Source organism: Macaca nemestrina, chromosome 4 (assembly GCF_043159975.1).
Source record: "Macaca nemestrina isolate mMacNem1 chromosome 4, mMacNem.hap1, whole genome shotgun sequence".
Lineage (NCBI taxonomy): Eukaryota > Metazoa > Chordata > Mammalia > Primates > Cercopithecidae > Macaca > Macaca nemestrina.
In genome coordinates, this window is record NC_092128.1 from 61,796,108 (window position 1) to 61,818,166 (window position 22,059).

General features: G+C 35.8%; 1 protein-coding gene and 1 long non-coding RNA gene across 10 annotated transcripts in view; both read right to left on the reverse strand.

The window, feature by feature from the left end:
- The window catches only part of LOC105475402 (calcium voltage-gated channel auxiliary subunit alpha2delta 1), a 506,236-nt gene that overhangs the window by 378,091 nt on the left and 106,086 nt on the right, over positions 1–22,059 (reverse strand). The window lies entirely within an intron of this gene.
- Positions 2,742–22,059, reverse strand: LOC139362784 (uncharacterized). The gene is made up of 2 exons (XR_011622098.1): positions 20,264–22,059; positions 2,742–18,281 (listed from the first exon to the last, which is right to left on the reverse strand). It is a non-coding gene; the product is annotated as an uncharacterized lncRNA (long non-coding RNA).

Below are 22,059 nucleotides of genomic sequence, written 5' to 3' on the forward strand. Positions count from 1 at the left end.
AATGCTTAAATCATTTACTTTTTCAATCGCAATAATGTTTGGGTTTCTTTTATATCTGAATCTCAAAGGATCAAAGGTTGCTAGGGTAGACAGGTAAATACTTTGGTTTGCTTGTCTTGATTTTTTCTATATTTGCTATACTGGCCATCTTAGCTCAGTTGAAAATTGAAAGAAAAAATAAAGTTAGATTTGTCTTCATTAATTTTTTATAGACACTAAAAGAACTCTACTTGTGTTCACAACGCGGAAAGCATTTATTCTTCCAGTCAGCTGTATGTGTTGGTCATTAAGGAATGTGAGAGAGCCAGAGAATATTGTTTTCATTCAATTCTTCCAAACACCAGAATAATGAAACTTCTGGCAAAAACAGTATTCTTATTTGTTCCTATAGTAAGCACAGAAAACCAATGTGGTAAATATCAACAATATGTGGGAAGAATTGCAAGAAAGTATAACATTAGTGAGGTGTGCTAACTATTAGTAATCTTACAGCTGCTGAGAGAATTATTTCACTCAATCGTTTGCATGCCACCTTTTCTGTTTAAAAAATAATAAAATAAAATCTTATTTAATTTACATTGTTCATATTTGCAAAAAAAATATTTACCAATTTAAATTTGTGATTTTCAACAGCAGCCCTTCTCTCAGGACTAAAAAACGACCCCATCACTGTAGCAGCAGTTACAATGACATTTTAATATGATACACAAATGCCTGAGATAAACTTATCCATCATTATGCCAATGAAAATGTGGTAAGTCAAAGCAGATATGACTGCTGTTAACAGTGGCTTCAGCAACCTGTGTTTTACCACCCCATATCATATGATATCATATCATATTCCAATGTTAAAGAAACAGGAACAAATAACTTTGTCTCTCCTGCTTTAAATGTTAAGCATATTATCTTTTTTTTCTTCTCCTTCTTGTTGAGACAGAGTCTCACTCTGTCGCCTAGCTACTCCGGAGGCTGAGGCAGGAGAATTGCTTGAAACCTGGGAAGCAGAAGTTGCAGTGAGCTGAGATTGTGCCACTGCACTCCAGCCTGGGCAACAGAGTCTCAACAAAAACAAAAACAGGAAACAAGATGTCCTATCTCTTAAAGTTGTATCAATTGGATTGAGGAGGGCAAGAGAAGTAGGGAGAAAGGAGCATCAGTGTAGAGATAAAGTGCATCTTAATTTGCCAAATAGCTGGTACCATATTTAAATAGTAGGGTTATTGAAAGACTAAGGAAATAATAGAAACCATGATGAATTCAAAACACACAACTTTCAAATGATCATGTACAAAGATGGAAATAAATACAATAAGAAAAAAAAAGCAACAGCAGCAATTTTGTTAAACAATAAAAAGTTGGAAGAAATAAAAACAAGTTTTTCAGTCATTAAAGTAAACATCAATGGATTGGATTTTCTCATTAAGATACAGAAATTACCATATTGCATCAAAAATTAAAAGCTATATATTGCTTGAAAGGAACACCACTAAAAGAAAGTTGCAAATGTTGCAAATAAAAAGAAAGGTATGCCGGGAAAAAAATCAGGTAAGATAACACTAAAAGACAAGGTGGTTTTTAAAAATTAACCTGCTACATGCAAATTAAAAATGTCATCCTCCACTGATAACATGAAGAAGGGGAAGAAATCAGAATTCTAGAAAAATAATAGATAAAACAAACATTGTATATCACCACACAACTAATTCTACACACAGTGTAAATCAACTAATGCCCACTAACAGTAGAATTAATCAAAATTTATCTCGATACTTTTTTCTTAAGAAGTTTCAGTTAATCACTGCTTACATTTTGTAAATACTGGGTCTGGGTAGAAATTAAAATTAAATCCTTGGATCAATGTCACCAGGTGGTATTTTTTTTAATTATTTGCTTTAAAGTATGGGAATTCTAGGTATAAAAAAATTCAACAAAAAACCCCTTGAAGATCAAAAATCTAATATATATTTTACTTGATAAATAAGTTTGCTTATGTTTTAAAACCTATAATTATACATTTTAAATACAATCACTAAGAATTCCTAAAAGACACAGATAATAAATAAGGTAGTTTTAATTATTTTATATAGTAACTACTTAAGAATTTAAAATAACTGTTTTAACAATATTCAACACTATTCTAACAACTGACAGGACAGAAGTGTTCCTAAAGTGTCTCACTGAATACCATTGCTTATTTGTACTCGGGTATATGTCGTTGATAACTCGATTATTTCCTTTCATTACTTATTGCCGTTATAAACATTAATAAAATTATTTCTTCTCTGAAATTTAAAAAGAAAATCAAATATTTTTACCGTTGTCAGTTCTAAACTCTAATTCTCCTTTCTCTCACTACTCCCAAATTCTCACAAAGAGAACAATCCGGACCCTTAAAATGAGACATGCTTATAAGATTTTTCCCTCTCTGATGAGAACCAAATATAATAGAATAATGTTCTATCTGAAAGAAAAGAAAACTAAAGCTATTGAATCAGTAGCTAACACATAAATCAAAATATCTGTGTGTTAGTCTGTTCTCACGCTGCTAATAAAGACTGGGTAACTTATAAAGAAAAGAGGTTTAATGGACTCACAGTTCCACCTCCACTGGGGATGCCTCACAATCATGGTAGAAGGCACAGGAGAAGCAAAGGCATGCCTTACATGGTGGCAGGCAAGAGAGATTGTGCAGGAGAACTTCCATTTATAAAACCATCAGATCTTGTGAGACTTATTCACTACCATAAGAACAGTTTGGGGGAAACCGCCCCCATGATTCAATTATTTCCACCTGGCCCCACCTTTGACACATGGAGATTATAACAATTCAAGGTGAGATCTGGGCGGGGACACAGCTAAACCACATTAATCTGATTCAGTAATACACTCTTAACACTACAAAGTAAATCAGAAAAGGATGTACAAATGTCATCAAAGCCATATTAGGCAGACCTTGGTCTTTCACTGGTTAATGTTAGTTGAATATTACCCAATGAGTAAACATTTTTTTTTTTTTTTTTTTTTTTTTTTTTTTTTTTTTTTGAGACGGAGTCTCGCTCTGTCGCCCAGGCTGGAGTGCAGTGGCGCGATATCGGCTCACTGCAAGCTCCACCTCCCGGGTTCACGCCATTCTCCCGCCTCAGCCTCCGAGTAGCTGGGACTACACGCGCCCGCCACCACGCCCGGCTAGTTTTTTGTATTTTTAGTAGAGACAGGGTTTCATCATGTTAGCCAGGATGGTCTCGATCTCCTGACCTCGTGATCCACCCGCCTCGGCCTCCCAAAGTGCTGGGATTACAGGCTTGAGCCACCGCGCCCGGCCACAATGAGTAAACATTAACTGTACCATACATGTGATTCTGCATGTACATAAGCTACCAAGAGTACCTAGAAGTCTTTTGGGGCTCACTGCTTCTTAAAATGCATACATTATTTTCTTTTTTTAAATGCTGTCACTAAATGGAGAAGTCGGAAATTACTACTGTCACACAAACACAACAAAAATGTACACTGCCAGCTTCCTCTGTAATGGATGCCTACTTATGTGGCAATTTAAAACACAGGCAGATCACAGGGATAATTCCCCTGTGTGTGTACGGCTGAGAGGAAAAGTATGGCCTGCCTTGACAGAGACTGCTTTTAAGTCTTTAAACTGTCCTCCTTCCAGTATTTATTCGGTATGCCTTCCATGCAGCTGAAAAACGTTGTTTCAAATCAGTGAGCACGTCTAAAATACTTAAGGAGGAGCAGCTGGGAATCTTTGTGGTAACTAAAACCTAGTAACTTTTCTCAGGGCAGGCATTAGGTGCCACTTGCTGCTTCTTAATATGCTGATTTAGCCTCCAACAGTGACAGGGCAATTGGTGTGAAATGTCAGCTAAGGACTGGAGACTACTATTTAGAAGAGAAATTTGATCATGGCAGCATAGCAACACCAAGTAGTCCTGATTTTCCTCGCCAGATGACTAGCAGACATTTGGCATCATTTAAATTAAAGAAAGGGCAATCCCCAAAAGATAGCTTCATTTGCAAAATTATAAAGCTCCAATAAACAGTTATTTGGGGGAAAAAGAATGACGGTGTATGTATTAAACATCTGTAAATTCAGTTAAGAATGAAAATACGAAGAGAGTTTTCCCAAGCTCTTTGTATTCTACTAGATCAACTCAGCTGACCTCCATGGTTTATTTTCCCTCTCATGTGATGCCTCTCTCCTTTCTCCTTTAATTGAGTAAGAGGTCTTGTCTTTTAACTATATATATATACCCTCCATTTCTCACTAGTTGTAATTAAAAGTTGGTTAATTAAGCATGTCTTATGCTTAGAACTTCAAATGATATACTTCACTTTTCAATGGCCTACAACCTATGCTTTAGGAGCTAACAAAAATCACTTCTTGAAATACCAACAGAGCAGCATAATTTTTTTGAAAGGTTGCTAGTCTCATTGCTAATTAAAAAAGTGAATGTCTGCATGGTATCTAAGCTCAAGTTCAGAAATAAAAACTATTCTAATTAATTTTGATCTTTATACAACCATATATGCCATAGTATCTAGACAAGAATTTCCCCAAAACACTCCTAAAATATACTCACTTATGAGTATAAAAGCCCCAGCACAGTATGTGGCTTGTAGATACTCTAAAATTGTTGTTTTTCACATATATAAACCTAAGTAATTACAGTGAGATTAATAAAAACTCGTGGATGTTACAATCTCTGTCTCCATTACCAAATTCACCACACATTTTATATAAATACTTAATGCAAGTAAGTTTAGAGAATAAAAAGGCGAGATCCCCTCTCCTTTGTTCTCTCCATGCCTTCTCTTTCTTCTCTTTCAATCCTTCTCTCCTTTTACATAAATTGTAACTTAATTAAAATAAGCTACCATTATTGCTTTTCTATACCACATCTGATGTAAAATAAAACACAGTAATACGTAATCTCATTGTGAAACAAAAATGCCAACCTAGAACTACAAGACCTCAGATAATATACTTAAAACTTTTTCATTCTATACTTCTCTGCCTTATCACATCATGTAATAATAATGAGAAGACGAGTAGGAAAAGCAATAGAAAGAGGAAAAGGAAGGGACAGAGGAAGAGAGAGAGGAAGAAGAGAAAGAGGGGAAGTCAGAGAAAAGAGAATTAAATGGAATAATCTGTGTAAAACACTAGGCAGAGTGCCTGACACACGGTAAGTGCAAGGCCAAGTGAGGAGATATGCTGCCAGGAAGCTTGGGAATTAAATGCATCCGGATACAAATACATGGGCAAAACATCTCTATAAAATTGAGACTATCAATACCAAGTACAGAAGTATATTGTAAGGATTAAATGAGTAAATACAAAAGAGCCCTTAGTACAGTGTCTAGTATAAATCAGAAGCACACAATACATTGTTATTAAGACCTTCTATTTTAAGGTCTCATATAAGATATTTGATATTTTTAGAACATTTTAATATTTAAACTAAAAACATAATTACTCTCTACTGAGAAATTACAAGGATTAATTTCATTTCATGGATACAATTTTTGACTCAAAATATAGTTGTTAACAAAGACATCAAAAATTATACATTATATTCACCTGTTTTTATCTAAACTAAAAAATACCCATGTGAGAGGTAGAAGTTAATGTGTGCAGTCATTTAACGAAAATGAACATTTCTGCAAGAGCCAAACTTGTTACTATCAATGACAAGCAAAAATGGCTATCTGAAAATCCTAATTTTAAGGAAATGTTCTGAGCACATAAATATAACACTTGATAATTTACTTAATTTTTTTTGTTGTTGTTTAAGAGATAACATTAGGTTGTTTTGCTAGAAAAAAATGGCACAGGCAGTAAGATATAGGGGAATAAATTCTCTCTAAACCCTCTTGTAGAAAATGAGTCATTATTATTTATTATTAGACCTTTAAGTTGACGGACCTAGAATTTCTCAGAAAAGACAGTGTAAACAATCAAGGGTGACTGGTTCACAATAGACCAACATTTATAGGAGTAGCTGTAATTGGGGAGTAATGTGTCCTGAGACCAAATGAATAAATTAACCAGAGAAGGAGTAGACAGTTTTTTGTAACTAATGTCTCGGCTGTCAAGACACAACTTGGCTTTTGCTCTTAACTGGGCCTTGACAGTGTCCGCTGCCCTAGAATACAAGGACTGCCAACAGCAGGAGCACTCATCCACACTGCGGCCTGTTGGCATGCTGCCTGTGGCTGGATAATACATGCAAGATAGAGCATATGAGCTGGTATCGAGAATCAGTAACTGCAACTCTGAGGCTGCATTTTTTTTTTTTAATAAATCTGGAAGACAGATGTTTGCCCCAACCAGCCTGTTAATTCTGAACTGATTATGTTGCCAACAACAAAGGCACTAATCTGCAGAGAAAAGTATGAGTTTTAGACATTATTATAATTAAAAATATATCTATCATTTAAAATTAAGTCCTACTTACAGAACCGTACTTAACTTATTATACTGAGTCAAATGTAACTCAGTCACTGTTGCTTAAGTCTATTAGAAATTCTGTTATTTAAAAATAAACAAAAAAGAGAGAAGGAATTAATGGAAGATTAAAGAAAAACAAATAATAAATAATGCCCCATCCATGGTTTTGAGAGAGACAGGGTCTCACTTTGTCACCCAGGCTGGAGTGCTGTAGCACCATCATAGCTTACCACAGTCTTGAACTTCTGGGCTCAAGTGATCTTCCAGTCTTTGTCTCCTGTGTAGTTGAGACTATAGGCACATGCCACCACACTTGGCTAACTTTTTTTTTTTTTTGAGACAGGGTCTTGCTATATTGCCCAGGCTGGTCTTAAATTCTTGGCCTCAAGCAATCCTCCTGCCTCAGCCTCCCAAAATGTTGAGATTACAGGAGTGAGCCACCACCTGACTCCCATATGCTGTTAGACACAACAATTTCACTTACATGACTTAAGTATAATAAAGTAATCAAAAGTTTTCTCGTATATGTGTAAAGATGTGCTATAAACAGTATTCATATCATCCATATAAAAAATAAACTATCAGAAGGAGACAGCTAAATAAATAATACATTCACAAAATGGAATACTATAAAATTAGTAAACAGATTTTATATAAGTTAATAGGCATTCACATAAAAATCTGCATGAAATACTGGTAAGTCACATACACACACACACACACACACACACACACACAATTATTCTAAAGGGTAGTCACCAAACTTTAAAAGGTAGTTTTTCTCTGGATAGTGAACACTAAAGAGAATTTTTCTTCTCACCTCATACATTTTTTAATTTGTTTAAATTATTTACAAAAATATATACTTGTATATTTACAAACATAAGATATATCAAAATCATCTAACACATTTAGTATAATCTAACATAGAGCCTACAGAAAATAAATCAGCTTTCACTGTAATGGATCATATGCAAATGAAAAAGTATGAATTTGTAGTTATACACTGCTTTATCATAGTGATCCCCTATAAAAGCACAACCTTCAACTCTGGCTTCAATGCTTTGACAAAATTAGAGAATAAATATTCGATAATTTCCAGAACACAGTACAAATGAAAAAGGAATAAAAATTTGTCTACATAGGAATGTTAAAAAAATCAAGGCTTATTAAGTTACAGAGTTAAAAGCATATTGTTGAAAAGCACAGACGTAAGTCAGACATACCTGAGTATAAAACCTCCTCCACCTGACACTTGAGAGTGGGATGGGTGCTGGGTGTGGTGACTCATGCCTGTAATCCCAGCATTTCGGGAGGCCAAGGCAGGCAGATCAGTTGAGGTCAGGAGTTCAAGACCAGCCTGGCCAACATGGTGAAACCTCGTCTCTACTGAAAAATACAAAAATTAGCCTGGCGTGGTGATGCACGCTTGTAACCCCAGCTACCTGGGAGGCTAAGCAAGGAAAATAGCTTGAATCTGGGAGGTGGAGGTTGCAGTGGGCCGAGACGGCACCATTTTACTCCAGCCTGGGCGACAGAGCAAGATTCTGTCTTGAAAAAGAATAAAATAATAAAATAAAATAAAATAGTCTTACCCCCCCCAAAAAAAAAGTGAGATGGCTTTCACCTCAAAGTGTAACGGATTACAGACTGTAAGAAGACTGAAGAAGACTGTATCTTATCTTCAAACACAATAACATATCTTCCTCATAAGGTTATTCCGAAGATGAAATTTGATACTGTGTGTAAAGCACTTCCCACAATGTCTGGCAATAATGATGGCTCAGCAACTGAAAGCCATCATTACGTGCCAAGAACACTAAGCTGTGACGAACTGATGATAGCTCCTACCATCCCCAACGCCCCCCATGCACATACATACAAAAATGAGATATTCTTCTAAAAAGAATGTCAATCAAAGTTTAGTGTACACAGGAGAGAGAAAAAAAAAAGCTTTAAATTACACAAGGACACAGAGGTTAGGAATCACTTCTTAAAAACCAAGCTAAGCAACAATAATGGGGTTTTACAATTGTGGAAGCTTAATCACTAAAAATATTTGAGAAAAGAACAGCCAACTCCCTCGCCTTGGTGGCTTAGACATTCAACTGTGAGAGATGAAAAGACCAAAAAACTGAAATTCCAAAATTCCATCAAGATGTAGGATTTGGGGCCAGGCATGGTGGCTCACGCCTTTAAGTCCAGTACTTTGGCAGGCTGAGGAGGGAGTGGGAGGATCCCCTGAAGTCAAGAGTTTGAGACCAGCCTGGTCTCAAAAAAAAAAAAAATTGTTTTTAATTAGCCAGACATGGTAGCATGTGTCTGTAGTCCTAGCTACTCGAGAGGCCAAGGCAGGAAGACTGCTTGAACCCAGAAGGTCAAGGTTGCAGTGAACTATAATAGCAGTGCTGCACTCCAGCCTAGGTAACAGAGTGAGACCCTGTCTCAAAAAAATAATAAAAATAAATTTTAAAAAGATTTATGATCCATGATACTTTAATTAAAGTAGCACAGCATTCCATCATTCTAATGGTAAATTGTGTCAGGAGATTTTTAAAAAATCGTAGAAAACTAATCTTGCAAATGTAGTTTTTGACTTTAGAAGCTTTAAACAATTATGGGCCAGGTGCAGTGGCTCACGCCTGTAATACCAGCACTTTGGGAGGCCAAGGCGGGTGGATCACAAGGTGAGGAGATCGAGACCACCCTGGCTAACACAGTGAAACCCTGTCTGCACTAAAAAAATACAGAAAAATTAGCCAGGCCTGGTGGCGGGCGCCTGTAGTCCCAGCTATGCAGGAGACTGAGGCAGGAGAATGGCGTGAACCCAGGAGGTGGAACTTGCAGTGACTGGAGATCACACCACTGCACTCCAGCCTAGGCGACAGAGCGAGACTCCATCTCAAAAAAAAGAAGAAGAAGAAGAAGAAGAAGCTTTAAACAATTATGAAGAACAGATCCAAAGAACACCTGTGTGTATATAAAAGCCAGAATGGGTTTGGGCATCTCACAACGGGCTTCTACCTTCATATTATTCAGTACAAGTTAGCAAGTGAATTTACAGAGGAAGATTTAGAGTTTATTTTATTCTGTGGGGAGATAATAAGGGGTTAACAAGGAAAAGGGAAAAGTAAACATCAACAGATTAAAAAATAAAGTTAACATTTAGGAATCAGACCACTTATAGTTCAACTGTATAAATGACTAAATGTTGTTTAATGTTAGCAAACATTACTTGATCAGATTGTCTTTGAATTTATGGGATACCATGAAGTGAAGTTCTCTTTAAAGATTCCACTATGTGAATCGAAGAGGTTGGCCTTGAATCAGCACCGTTTCTCCATATTTATTTTTACCCAAAACACTATTAACTAGCACAGTCAGATCAGAGCATTTCTGTTGAGGCGAACTTGCTATTTTGTGGGGAAAAAAAAGAGGTGAAATGACATACAGATTTTTTTTCTTTTTTTCTTTTTTTGCCTCACTTTGGGATTATCTTGCAACAATCATCAAGGATTTCATAGACTCTGAAGTCCCCAAGTAAAGTCTGACGACTATCATCATAGAAAGAACGCGGTACAAGCAGCTGAGAATCCCAAGTTCTGGTTCCAGCTCTACCACTAACGACCTATGTGCAGGACCAGCCAGCTTCGGTGGGTGTGAGACCTGTGCAGTCAGATGAGGCTGACTGACTTGGTGAGGACTCCACACTCAGAAGGACCCCATGTTTGGTTTCATTCTCTGATGCTGCCCTTTTGAAATGCTAATAATTTACTAAGAAGAGCCTCACATTTACATTTTGTACTAGGCTCTACAAATTGTGTAGTTTTTGCCTGAGCGAGTTTTGCAAGTCACTTGAGCTAATTCTCATTTTGCTCAAAGTAATCACAAACCCAACAGTCCCTTTCCCCCATGCTGTATTACCAGAACATAAATTATACATTAGATACTGCTTTCTGATCCTAAAGCCAACTCTAAGAATCTCATTTCCAAGAGATTTCGTTCAGAAGACAGAGCCTATCACTGTTGCCCCAAACCTTTCCATGTCTGAACCTTCCATTAAATAATTAGGTGCCCTATACCATTAATTGTGCTTTCTATCTTAAAGGTATATTTGACTACTTCCTTTTTTTCAAAAGTGCCTTTGTTAAAATACCCATTTAGTGCTGACACTACTCCATGGAATGTGGGAGGAAAACGCATTCTCTAGCAATGACAGATTTACAACAGAAAGTGTGGTTGGCCGGGCGCAGTGGCTCACGCCTGTAATCCCAGCACTTTGGGAGGTTGAGATGGGTAGATTATATGAGGTCAGGAGTTTGAGAGCAGCCTGGCTAACATGGTGAAAACCCATCTCTACTAAAAACACAAAAGTTAGCTGGGTGTGGTGGTTGGTGCCTGTAATCCCAGCTACTCGGGAGGCTGAGGCAGGAGAATCCTTTGAACCTGGGAGGTGGAGGTCGCCATCATACTCCAGCCTGGGCGACAAGAGTAAAATTCCTTCAAAAGGAAAGAAAGAGAGAGAGAGCGAGTGAGAGAGAGAAAAGAAGTTGGAAGGAAGGAAGGAAGGAAGGAAGGAAGGAAGGAAGGAAGGAAGGAAGGAAGGAAGGAAGGAAGGAAGGAAGTTGTTTTAAAACACTTCACTGCTAATCTTTAGATAATACATTAATCAGAACAAAATGTTATAAAACTTAAAATGCTGAGTGTGGTAGAGAGTACCAGCACAGTTACAGGTAAATGGATCTGTCTCCTTGGTGTAATTGAAAAGGTCGTAAACACAGCACTTAGTGTTTCACCATCTCTTCTGTTTGGCCCCAAATTCCTACCATTATAATTACTTTAGACTTAAAAATCTATAAAGATGCCACTCCAGTGTGTAACTTTCCATTTACCACATTAACAAATGGTATCAAGCAGGACAGGCATCTCCCACTTAAGCAGTAATCTGCTTCAGAAAAATCTGATGTTCTGAGTGAAAATTCTGATAGCCTATTATTTATTAAGTGAAAAAAATAGAGCATTTTTATATCAACCCAAACCCCTCACAACCAGCTTTCAACCACCTAAAGAAAACAGTAAAACAGACACTTGCCAAATGCCAAGGTGCGTGGACAAATGTTATAAACTATATATTAGGGTGTAAAGGGCTACAGGCATCATTTCCTGCTCACACAATGAACAGGATGTTAACACACAGTGTCTATAGGCCCTACTTGGCCTTTCACTGTTGGCAGAAAACATGCACATCTAACTGGGCACCTGGACTACATTTCAAGGCATCTCCACATGATTCTGATGTTCTACTATCTGTAACGTAAATCACATGTTATTTTGTTAAAGACATGAGACTGGAAGATGTTAATGTAAGTAGGTGCCTTATAAGCATCAGCAAAAAGCAAAAAGAGAAACAAAAACGTCTTAGTGAGAGCTCAGTCTAGTCTGTGCAGATTGGATTTCAAAAATCAAGAGGCATTCCACTGGGCAATCATTCACTGGAAAGATATTCTGCAGGTTATGTCTGAATTTTATTCGGTAGCTAAACTAGCTAAACTGCACTCTAGGTAGGTGTTACAAGCTGTAGGGCAAGCAAAATAAATGACGTTGCTGACTTTAAAGCACTTAAATATAACGGTACTATGAGACCCCAGTAGAGCATTAATATGGCTTTCTTAGTTATAATAGCTCCACGTCAACTGGACAAGACTGCTTTGATTTAACTGGACAAATGACAGACAAATAAATTTTGGCTAAGATTATTGAGGTGCCATGGAGCTGAGAAACATGATGCAGCCACCTAAAAGTTAGATAACATAAACACAAGAATTCCAGCCCAAATCTCTCACTCTATGTAAGATGTGGTGAAGTCATTTAACCTTTCTTAGTTTCAGCTATGCACGGTAAAGATTAGATAAGTTAATGTTGTAAGCTTTTAAACAAATAACAGGACACACAAGGGAACACCAAGTACTTTTGTAGATACAGCAGGTCTTCAAATAACGTTGTTTTGTTCAGTATCGTTTTGTTGTAACACTGATGAGAAAAAACGAAAACCAATTCCTGGCCAGAGCACTGTCTGTGTGGAGTCTGCATGTTCTCCCCATATCTGCACAGGTTTCCTCTGGGTACTCCAGCTTCCTCCAGCATCCCAAAGATATGTACATTAGGTAAACTGGCATGTCTCAATTGCCCCATGACAAGTAGCTATGGGTGTAGGAATGAGGGCACTTGGTGATGTGATGATGTCCTGTCCAGGGTAGGTTCCCATCTTGTACCCTGAGCTTCTGGGAGAGGTTCTGGCCACCCAACACTCTGAACTAGGATAATTACGTAAATAATTATCTTACTTGTTCATATTAATCTTTCTTAAATGTATGTATAGCTCACATTTATTTCAGTGTTTAATAACAGAAGTTTTTGGTGTTTATGAAAAGTTTAGTGATATTTTTGTGACCAGGAATATGCCATGGACACTTCACATTTGCTTATATCAGTCAGTGGGAAAATTGGGTTTGTTATATAGTATGTCATTTAAAGTCACAGTTTCCAAAAACCCATCAATGATGTTAAGTGAGAACTTATTGTATACACAACTGGGTTTGAATTCTTTGCTAGCTGTGTAAGCTTGGGCAATGTATTCAACTTCTCCAGGCTTTCATTCTCCCATGTGTACAGTGAAAACAACTATATGTACTTCGCAGAACAGAAATAGTGTTAGAAATATATGGAAAGTGCCTAGCAAACTATCTGGACCATTGCAGACAGTCAATAAATGCTAATGATTAATTTGCCCCTTTTCTAGTAAAACTCCAAAAACTTTCACTCTTCTCCATCTAAGTAACCAGCTCATTCACTCATGCTTCTACATTCTTTTTACCCAAAACACTTAATTTCTTAAATTTCTGTCCTTTACCACAACTTCTTATTTATCCACTGTTCCTTATAAATGTACACTTTATCCACATAAAAAATGTCTACTCCCTTGAACTCTTATTTCTTGACCATTATCAGATCCTATCTAACATGGTTCCTGGTTTCAAATACTTCAACTACTGTTGACTATTCTCAAATATCCTTGATGTTTACAAAGTTTACTTTGCTAATCCTCAATCCTAGATGGATTCAACAGTCTTCTCATTCTATTAAGTTGGTGCAAAAGTAATTGCAGTTTTCTACTCTTCATATTATGCCAATCTGTGTTAGAGAAAGCTGATTTGATTATGAATATAACTGTTACATTGAAAGGTGGGGCTCCATATAAAACATGCCCACAGAAAACAATGTTTCCTTTCCTCTCCTCTGCTTCTTTAAAATGATTTTTCTCTAGACCATCTTCCATAAAACTCATATTAAATCCTGAAAAAGTCTTGACATAGACATCAACTGGTGGGATATACATTGTAATTGAGAGTTCACCCAATTTTGTTCAGAGAAGCAATGGCCTAGCTAAAACTACATTTCTTATCCCCCTTGCAGCCAAAGGTTGCCCAGTGAGATAGACACAGAAGTAACAGAGTGGGATTTCTGGAAATCCCTTGAGTTACCTACCCATGTATATCTTATTACAGGAGGAAAAATAAATCCACACTCTGTTTAAATCATCTTTTGTTGGGTTGTCTATTAATCATACTTGAACACAACATTTGCCTTTCAGGTTCCCTAATTTTTCCATTCACCATTGTATATAAAAGTGTTATTGCTAAAAGTAGTCTCAGCTATCAATTAAAATATTTAGTCTGGAATAAAAATCAAATATCTAAGCTTAATGTAAAATTCATTTAAAATCCCATTACTATGTTAGTACTGCTTCAGACCGAGAAACTTCAGATGGGGAATGTGGTAGATGGCTATGTCCACGCTCCAAGTTTTTCCTCCTGATTTCATCTTGACACTACTTAGCAGCTCAAGCACAGTGATTTCAGCAATGGCACTATGAGAAAGTTCACAATAGATGGCCTTTTCTTGACTATAATTATATGTTGTTACTCTCTGCAGCTGATGGATGTTCAACACTGACTTGTTTCTTTATTAAGATACTTTCCCAGTAGTTTGGAGGTACCCAGGACATTCAATTGCAACGTAATACTTCTGAGGGTCATTTAAACCCCAGCCCCTCAGCTCCCATTTGACAGTATATTTCTACCCTCTTTCTGCTAAACTAGTTTTGTTCCTGGCAGGAAGCCCTGTTGGGTCCTGTCCGAGACCAGCTCCATCTCACACTGCCTTGTTTTGTATGTAAGTTTATGGCCCTTGATACCGTGTCTCATTGCCCTGTCACCGGGTAAACATGTCGAGCCTCAGCACTTCCCTTTTAGCATCCACAGGCATGTATCAAATCCAAATAAATAAAAGTAATCTCAATTTTGCAAAACAATTAGTGGATTACCTAATCCCTTCACCACTCAGACTCAAAGGGAAATGTATTAGCTCTCTAAGTAATCTTCTCAAAGACATTTACACTAAGATTACAGAGAAGGGTAAGCATACTTTTCTCCTTGGAGAAAGCAAATGGCACAACATTTTATACCTCTTTCAAAGGAATTTTTCTCCTGTTCTCTTTAACCTGGATAATTTATACCCTCCAGATAGATTCTGGATTAATGATCAAAATATGCACATCTACATAAACACAGAGTTTTCAGAAAGCTCTTTGAAATTCATATGTAGCTTGGAACCTCATTTTTAGAATATGAGGGTATTTTATATCTTCTGATTCTTCTCAGTGTTAGGAAGGCCCTAGATTTTATTCCTCAGTCATTTTACTTACCCATAATAGACTCCTTTCACCTTTTCTTACTTTGCTCTCCCAAATCTTCAACAAGTCCCCAAGACTCCCATAGCCCCTTCTATCTTTACATACAATATCCCCTTCTACTTGGCCAAGAGAAAAGTGGTCATCTATTGTGACTTTTAAATTTTCTCTACCTGCAAAACTGTCTTTATTTACATCTAATAATATTCCTTCTGTCCCAAGTGAAAGGTTCCAAAATCTTTTCAAAGAAAATTGCATGACCTCGATCTCTCTCTGTCTGCTTTTTCTGGAATCATCCTTCAACATTCAGACTATATTTTTCTTATTTTCAAATTTCATAATTTCTGCTTTTCTAGCTATAAGCATGCTTATATGTCCTCCAGTGTCAAAAATAAACAAGAAAGAAAAACATGCTTTAGTAGTACTCCACATTTTCCTTCACTGTCCTACCAAACTTCATGAAAATCCAGACAAATTTCTTGCCAATGTTTCACTTTCCAATCACTCCTTAACACTACCATCTTTATTCTGTTCCAATGCATTCTATTGAATCTATTCTCACAAAAGTAAACCAATGACCCCTAATAGCCAAACACAATGAATTTTGTATTCTTCTTTGAGTCTCTAAAGAATTTCAGAATTCCTTCCTGGATCCTCTTTCTCACTTCTTTGGATCTAATTTTTCTTGAGTTTCTTTCCACATTTTTTAGTTAAAATCCCTAGAGATAAAGATCAGAAACCTGCATTTTTATAAAATGTTATTGGCACTGCTGACAAATAGAAATGATATAGAATGACTGGCCTAAGAGTTAAATAAAAATTAAAAAAAAAACTATTTGGTTAAATAACAATAATCTAGTACCAGGAAAACAAAAACAAAACCTACTTTAAAAATCACTTGAGAACATTTGTCATGTTCCTCTTCTTGTTATCTAATCATAAGCTCAGTATCAAGGTTGAATTAAGAGTTGGAGTATATTACAGTATTTAAAGCTCCAAAATAGATTGGAGCAGCTTTAATTAAAGTTACCAGGACAACCAGAGGGAGACAGAATATGCCATAATTGGAAAGTGTCACCAGAAAAATTTGTTTATTGTAACCTTGATCCTATTTCCTTTGAGCAAAATGCCTAGAGACCTTCATTTACTGAGCAGATCCCCTTGGCTGGGCTGGTGGTGAACAATGAGACCACTGATTTCATTTACCTCCATCTCTCAGAAGGCCGCACTGGAGGTTGGATTGCTTTGTTGAAAAGCTTTCTCCTGTGAATTGTTCATTAACACTTGCAGATATTTCAGCCTAGTTCAAGCTGAAATGTATGTTCATAATAATGTTAAATGACTGTATCTTTTTTTGCTTCAAAACACTGTTTGATTTGAGATTGCTTAAGAATAATCCAATGATAATAGTCAGATAATCACTGCAGGGAGCCAGTTCCTGAGACACAGACATAGCAAATGTCAGAAAAACAAGTCATTTAGCAAACACATCTTGGAAATAAAAAATGGTTCAAATTATGAATGTGGGTTTAGAGGGGAAAAATACTGGATTTTAGACAGAAGTCAAAGTTGAATTCTACCACCACCTCATGCTATCTACACAGTCTCGGATAAGAACATTGGTATTCTAAATTTCCTCATTTATAAAATAAGAATGCATAAATGTTTAATGTGTCTACTTCACAGAGTTTCTGTAAGGGCCTAATATATATGAGTCATCAGAATCATAACATGATTTTATATAGTAAGAAGCCCCCCCTACCAAAAAAAAAGCAAAATTGCTATCAAAGAGACAGCAACGAAAATGTTTTGATATCATTTTATCTTTCAGCTCTTTCTAAGGCTGGTAGATGCAGCTGATCAAAAGACAAAAGCACAAATGAGTGTAACGTAAAATTGAAATAAGTAGTTTAGAGTCAAACATATAAACAAAAACAAGATAGCACATAAGGCAATAAGTTAAATTGACTTTTTAATCAAAAATATTATAAAAGATAGGATTAACAATTTAATCTTCAAATACATAAAATCCGTGTTCATGTATGCACAATAACAATTATTGCAGATACTAAAAAGCAATAATTTCACCCAAAAACCCTCCAGTTTTAATTTTCTTTTTTCAAAAACCTGAATTATCAAAGACTGTTAAGTAATTTCTTTAGAAGGCATATAAGAAAACAACCAGTTACATTTATTTTTCTCTCACAGTGTTTACATTTATATTTTCAGAGGTATCTTATGTTTACCAAAGAATAATAAAGGTTTTTAAATTTTTCAAACTCAAATTAAAATGAAAATTGTTTGAATACCATATATTCTCTTTCACTAAATCATTCTTTTGAAAATGGTTAATTGATACAGGATTCACTGAAAAATTAAAAGCCTTCCAGAATATTCCAACACCTAGATCATCCAATTATTCAGCATGGATGAATAGAAGTTTACAAAATACTGCTTAGCCATCATTTCTTCCTTGTTATGATTACACACTTCTTTTAGGTCAAAGGATGTATTTGTGTAATAACTAGGAATGCAGATCTTGAAGTCAGACACACCTGAATTTGAATTTTACATTCAAATTCACATTCAAATTTCACATTCTTGCTGCTAAAAGTATAGTCTTTGTACCAGGAGCATAAGCATTACCTTATGCTTGGTGGCTTATTAGAAATGTACTGTCTCTGTCCAGATCTACTGAATAAAAATCTGCATTTTAACAAGAGCCATGGGTGATCTGCATGCATATTAAAGTTTGACAAGCACTGGCAAACATTACTTATTAGATATATTTCCTTGGGCAAGTTTCAGGAACTCTCAAAGTCCCAGTTTCTTCATTGAAAAATGAGACTAATACTGGTGTCTCTACCATAGCATTATTATGGGAAATAATTCGATGATGCTACTTAGTAACCACTCAATAAAGTCTAACTGGTATTAAATTTTATCATCTACCTTAGACTTGTATATTCATGATGTTTTCCACTATATTTACCTAAAAAATTATATTAGTGTCCCACCCAGAAGAAATAAAGCTCCTTTAATCCAGATGTCTCCCTGAGTATAAGCCTACAACAAAAATACAAGCAAATTAACAATGCCATCTTGCATTCATTTACAATACAATGTAGCATATGTTTTTCTATTAGCCTCAAAATATTTCTCTTTGAAATCATGTTTTCTATTTTTGTAGAATCAAAGAAGTTAAGCAAAGAATTTAGTTTGAAAACAAACATGAATCTGTCTCCCTGAAATAAAATGGAACTATTCTACACTTAATTAGCCATTGTGTCTTCAGTATTCTGTCACCACGTGCCTAAGATATTCTACTGATCCCTCACAAGACTCAAATAATGCACCAGGTGTCTTGAGCTTCCATTCCAAATGAGATATAAGAAAGTCTCAATAGGATTATACTTTAATCCAATTAAGGCAAGACATACACTATTTCATTCCACAACCTTTTTTAAGGGACTATGATGCCCAAATCACCTGCTTCCTACATCCAGAGGAAAAATGTAGACTGATAAAATCAATATAAATCTAATCATTTTCCACTGTCACCTGAATATTAATCACTTCAGTGGAAAGCACCTTATTTTTATCAGATAAGTTTTTATTAAAAACATTTACATAAATAAATGCTTAAAAGTTGTATTTTCATCTCCAAAATTGAAGATAATAATGCTTTGAATTTTCCAGTAAAGAAAGTTTATCTTCCTATGGATTACTCAATTATTATTTTTATTTATTCATTTATTTATTTTTATTTTTTTGAGACAGAGTCTTGCTCTTTCGTGCAGTTTGGAGTGCAGTGGCGTGGTCTCAGCTCACTGCAAACTCTGCCTCCTGAGTTTAAGCAATTTTCCCTGCCTCAGCCTCTGGAGTAGCTGGGATTACAGGCACCTGCCACCACACCCAGCTAATTTTTGTATTTTTAGTAGAGACGGGGTTTCACCATGTTGGCCAGGCTGATCTCGAACTCCTGACCTCAGGTGATCCTCCCAACTCGGCTTCCCAAAGTACTGAGATTACTGGAGTAAGCCACTGCATCAGGCCTCAGTTATTATTTTTAATTAAATGTTTCAACTTCTAGCAACATGGCATAACAAAATTTCCAAGCAACATACCTGCTACACTACAACAATATCTTGGATACTTGAAGAAGCATAATATAAAGATTTAGAAGTATCTAAGAAAGCATAGAAAATTTATGAGGGTCAAGATATTTATAAAACATAGTAAACAAAAAAACTGAACTCTGAGTATTAAGTAAATAGGAAATTCAGAGTTGTATTGAGACAAATATCCATAAATATACTGAAATCTATACAATAAGAGGAACCAGGCTGGGCGCAGTAGCTCATGCCTGTAATCCCAGCTCTTTGAGAGGCCAAGGCAATAGGATCACTTGAGCCCAGGAGTTAAAGGCTTGCCTGGACAACATAGGGAGACCTCATCTCTACAAAAAATTAAAAAACTAGCCAGGTATGGTGGTACATGCCTGTAGTCCCAGCTACTTGGAGGGCTGAGATGGGAAGGTTGCTTGAGCCCAGCAGGTTGAGGCTGCAGTGAGCAGTGATTGTGCCCTGCACTCCAGGCTAGGCAATGAAGTGAGACGCTGTCTCAAAAACAAACAAACAAAGAATAAGAGGAGCTAAACTGAAGCTCCAGCATTATATCTAACAAAAGATGTATAAGAAGTTTACGAAAAAAAAAATTGTTAAAGTTTATCAAATGGTGTAAAATACTGCTAAATGAGAGATACTATGTATAAATAGAAAGATAAAATATAATAAAAATATCAATTCTTCTCAATTTGATCTGAGTCAATATAATACAAATCAAAATCCCAGCAGACATGTTCCTGGATAATTATATGCTGAATCTAAAATTTAGATAAACAGTAAGAGTTTAAGAATACTCAAGATTATTCTGAAGAAGAATATAGTGAGGGACTTAGCCTATGTATTTAGTCTGTTCTCACACGGCTAATAAAGACATACCCCAGACTGGATAATTTATAAAGGAAAGAGGTGTAATTGACTCACAGTTCCACATGGCTGGTGATGCCTCACAATCATGGCGGAAGGCAAAGGAGGAGCAAAGTCACATTTTACATGGCAACAGACAAGAGAACATGTGTAAGGGAATTCCCCTTTATAAAACCATCAGATCCTATGAGACTTACTATCATGGGAGCCACACGGGAAAGACCCACCCCCATGATTCAATTACCTCCCACCACATCCCTTCCACAACACGTAGGAATTATAGGAGCTACTATTCAAGATGAGATTTGGGTGGGGCACAGCCAAATCACATCAGCCTACTAGATATTGAGCTGGACAAGGGAAGGCAAACTATTTTATAAATGCCCTGGAAAAATTCCTTGGAAAAAATAATTTGAAATGCAGACTGAAATTATATACTCATATAACTTGCAAGTGGACTAAACACATAAATGCAAAAGACAAAGCTTAGAATCAGGTAAAAGGAAATATATTAAATTATGTGTATAACCTCAGGGTAGGCAAGGATTTCTTAAAGAAAACACTCTACAATACTAATAATTAAAAGAAATGTTGACTTTGCAATAAAATTAAGAATTTATCTCATAAAAAATCACAATAAAGGCAATGGACAAGGCATACACTTGAAAAAGATGTTTGGGTCATATATAACTAAAATGAATTAGCATCAGGAATACATAACCTACAAATCAATATTTTAAATTACAAAACAATTTCACTGAAGAGGAAACAATAAAGGTAAATGAATATACAGCAAAATGTCTCCTTCATTAGTGACAAGCAGAGGTACTATTTACACTCATTTGATTGCCTATAATTAAGAAGTGTAACACTTTCACATGTCGGCCAGAATATGTATCAATGCGGGCTCATATACAACTAGTGAAGATCTGAACTGATACAATTATTTTGGAAAACAATTGTCATATTTTATAAAGCTGACTCTGCGAATACACTACAATCTAGCAATTCTACTCTCCTGTATTGACCCTACAGATATTCTTGCACATAAGTACTATGAGACTTGTTCAAGAAAATTCAGCAGCACTATTCATAATAGCATTCATCTAGAATAATCCAAATAATTTACCTACAGAGACTAAATGAAGGAATTGAGATACATCCTCATAAAATAATATTTAACTGAAAGAATGAATTAAATCTAAGTGCAAACATACATATAAATCATACAAACATAATATTGATGGAGAAAACCAAGTAGCTGAAGACTACATACAGTGTGACATGAATTTGATAATGCTAAAAAGTAAGCAAACTAAAGAATAACTTGTTCAGCAAAGCATTTTTGTGGGGAAAAACTATTTTTAAAAAGAAAAAAATGGTAACTTGGATATCTAGCATTTTGGCCACCTCTAGCAGAGAGGAAGGGTGATGGAATAAGAGACTATACAACTAAAGAGGATGATAATATTCTGGGTTTTATGTTGTGTAAACATGTTCAATTATTATTATCTATCATGATGTACATATGGGTTTAAACATGTTCAATTATTATCTATCATGATGTACATATGGATTTAGACATGTTCAATTTATTATTATGTATCATGATGTACATATGGATACATATAATCAATTAAACATATATTATTAAAATATAATAGTAATATAAACTAAAATTAGAAATATTTAGGGTTTGCAATTAAACCATAATATCTCATCTTTTATGAACATATCGGATGAACACAGTTACTAAGAAGAAGAACGCATATCAAAGAAAACCCCTCAATAGGGCATGAAAATTAAATAATAGATAAGTAAGGAAAATAATAAAATGAGCAGATCTGATTTAA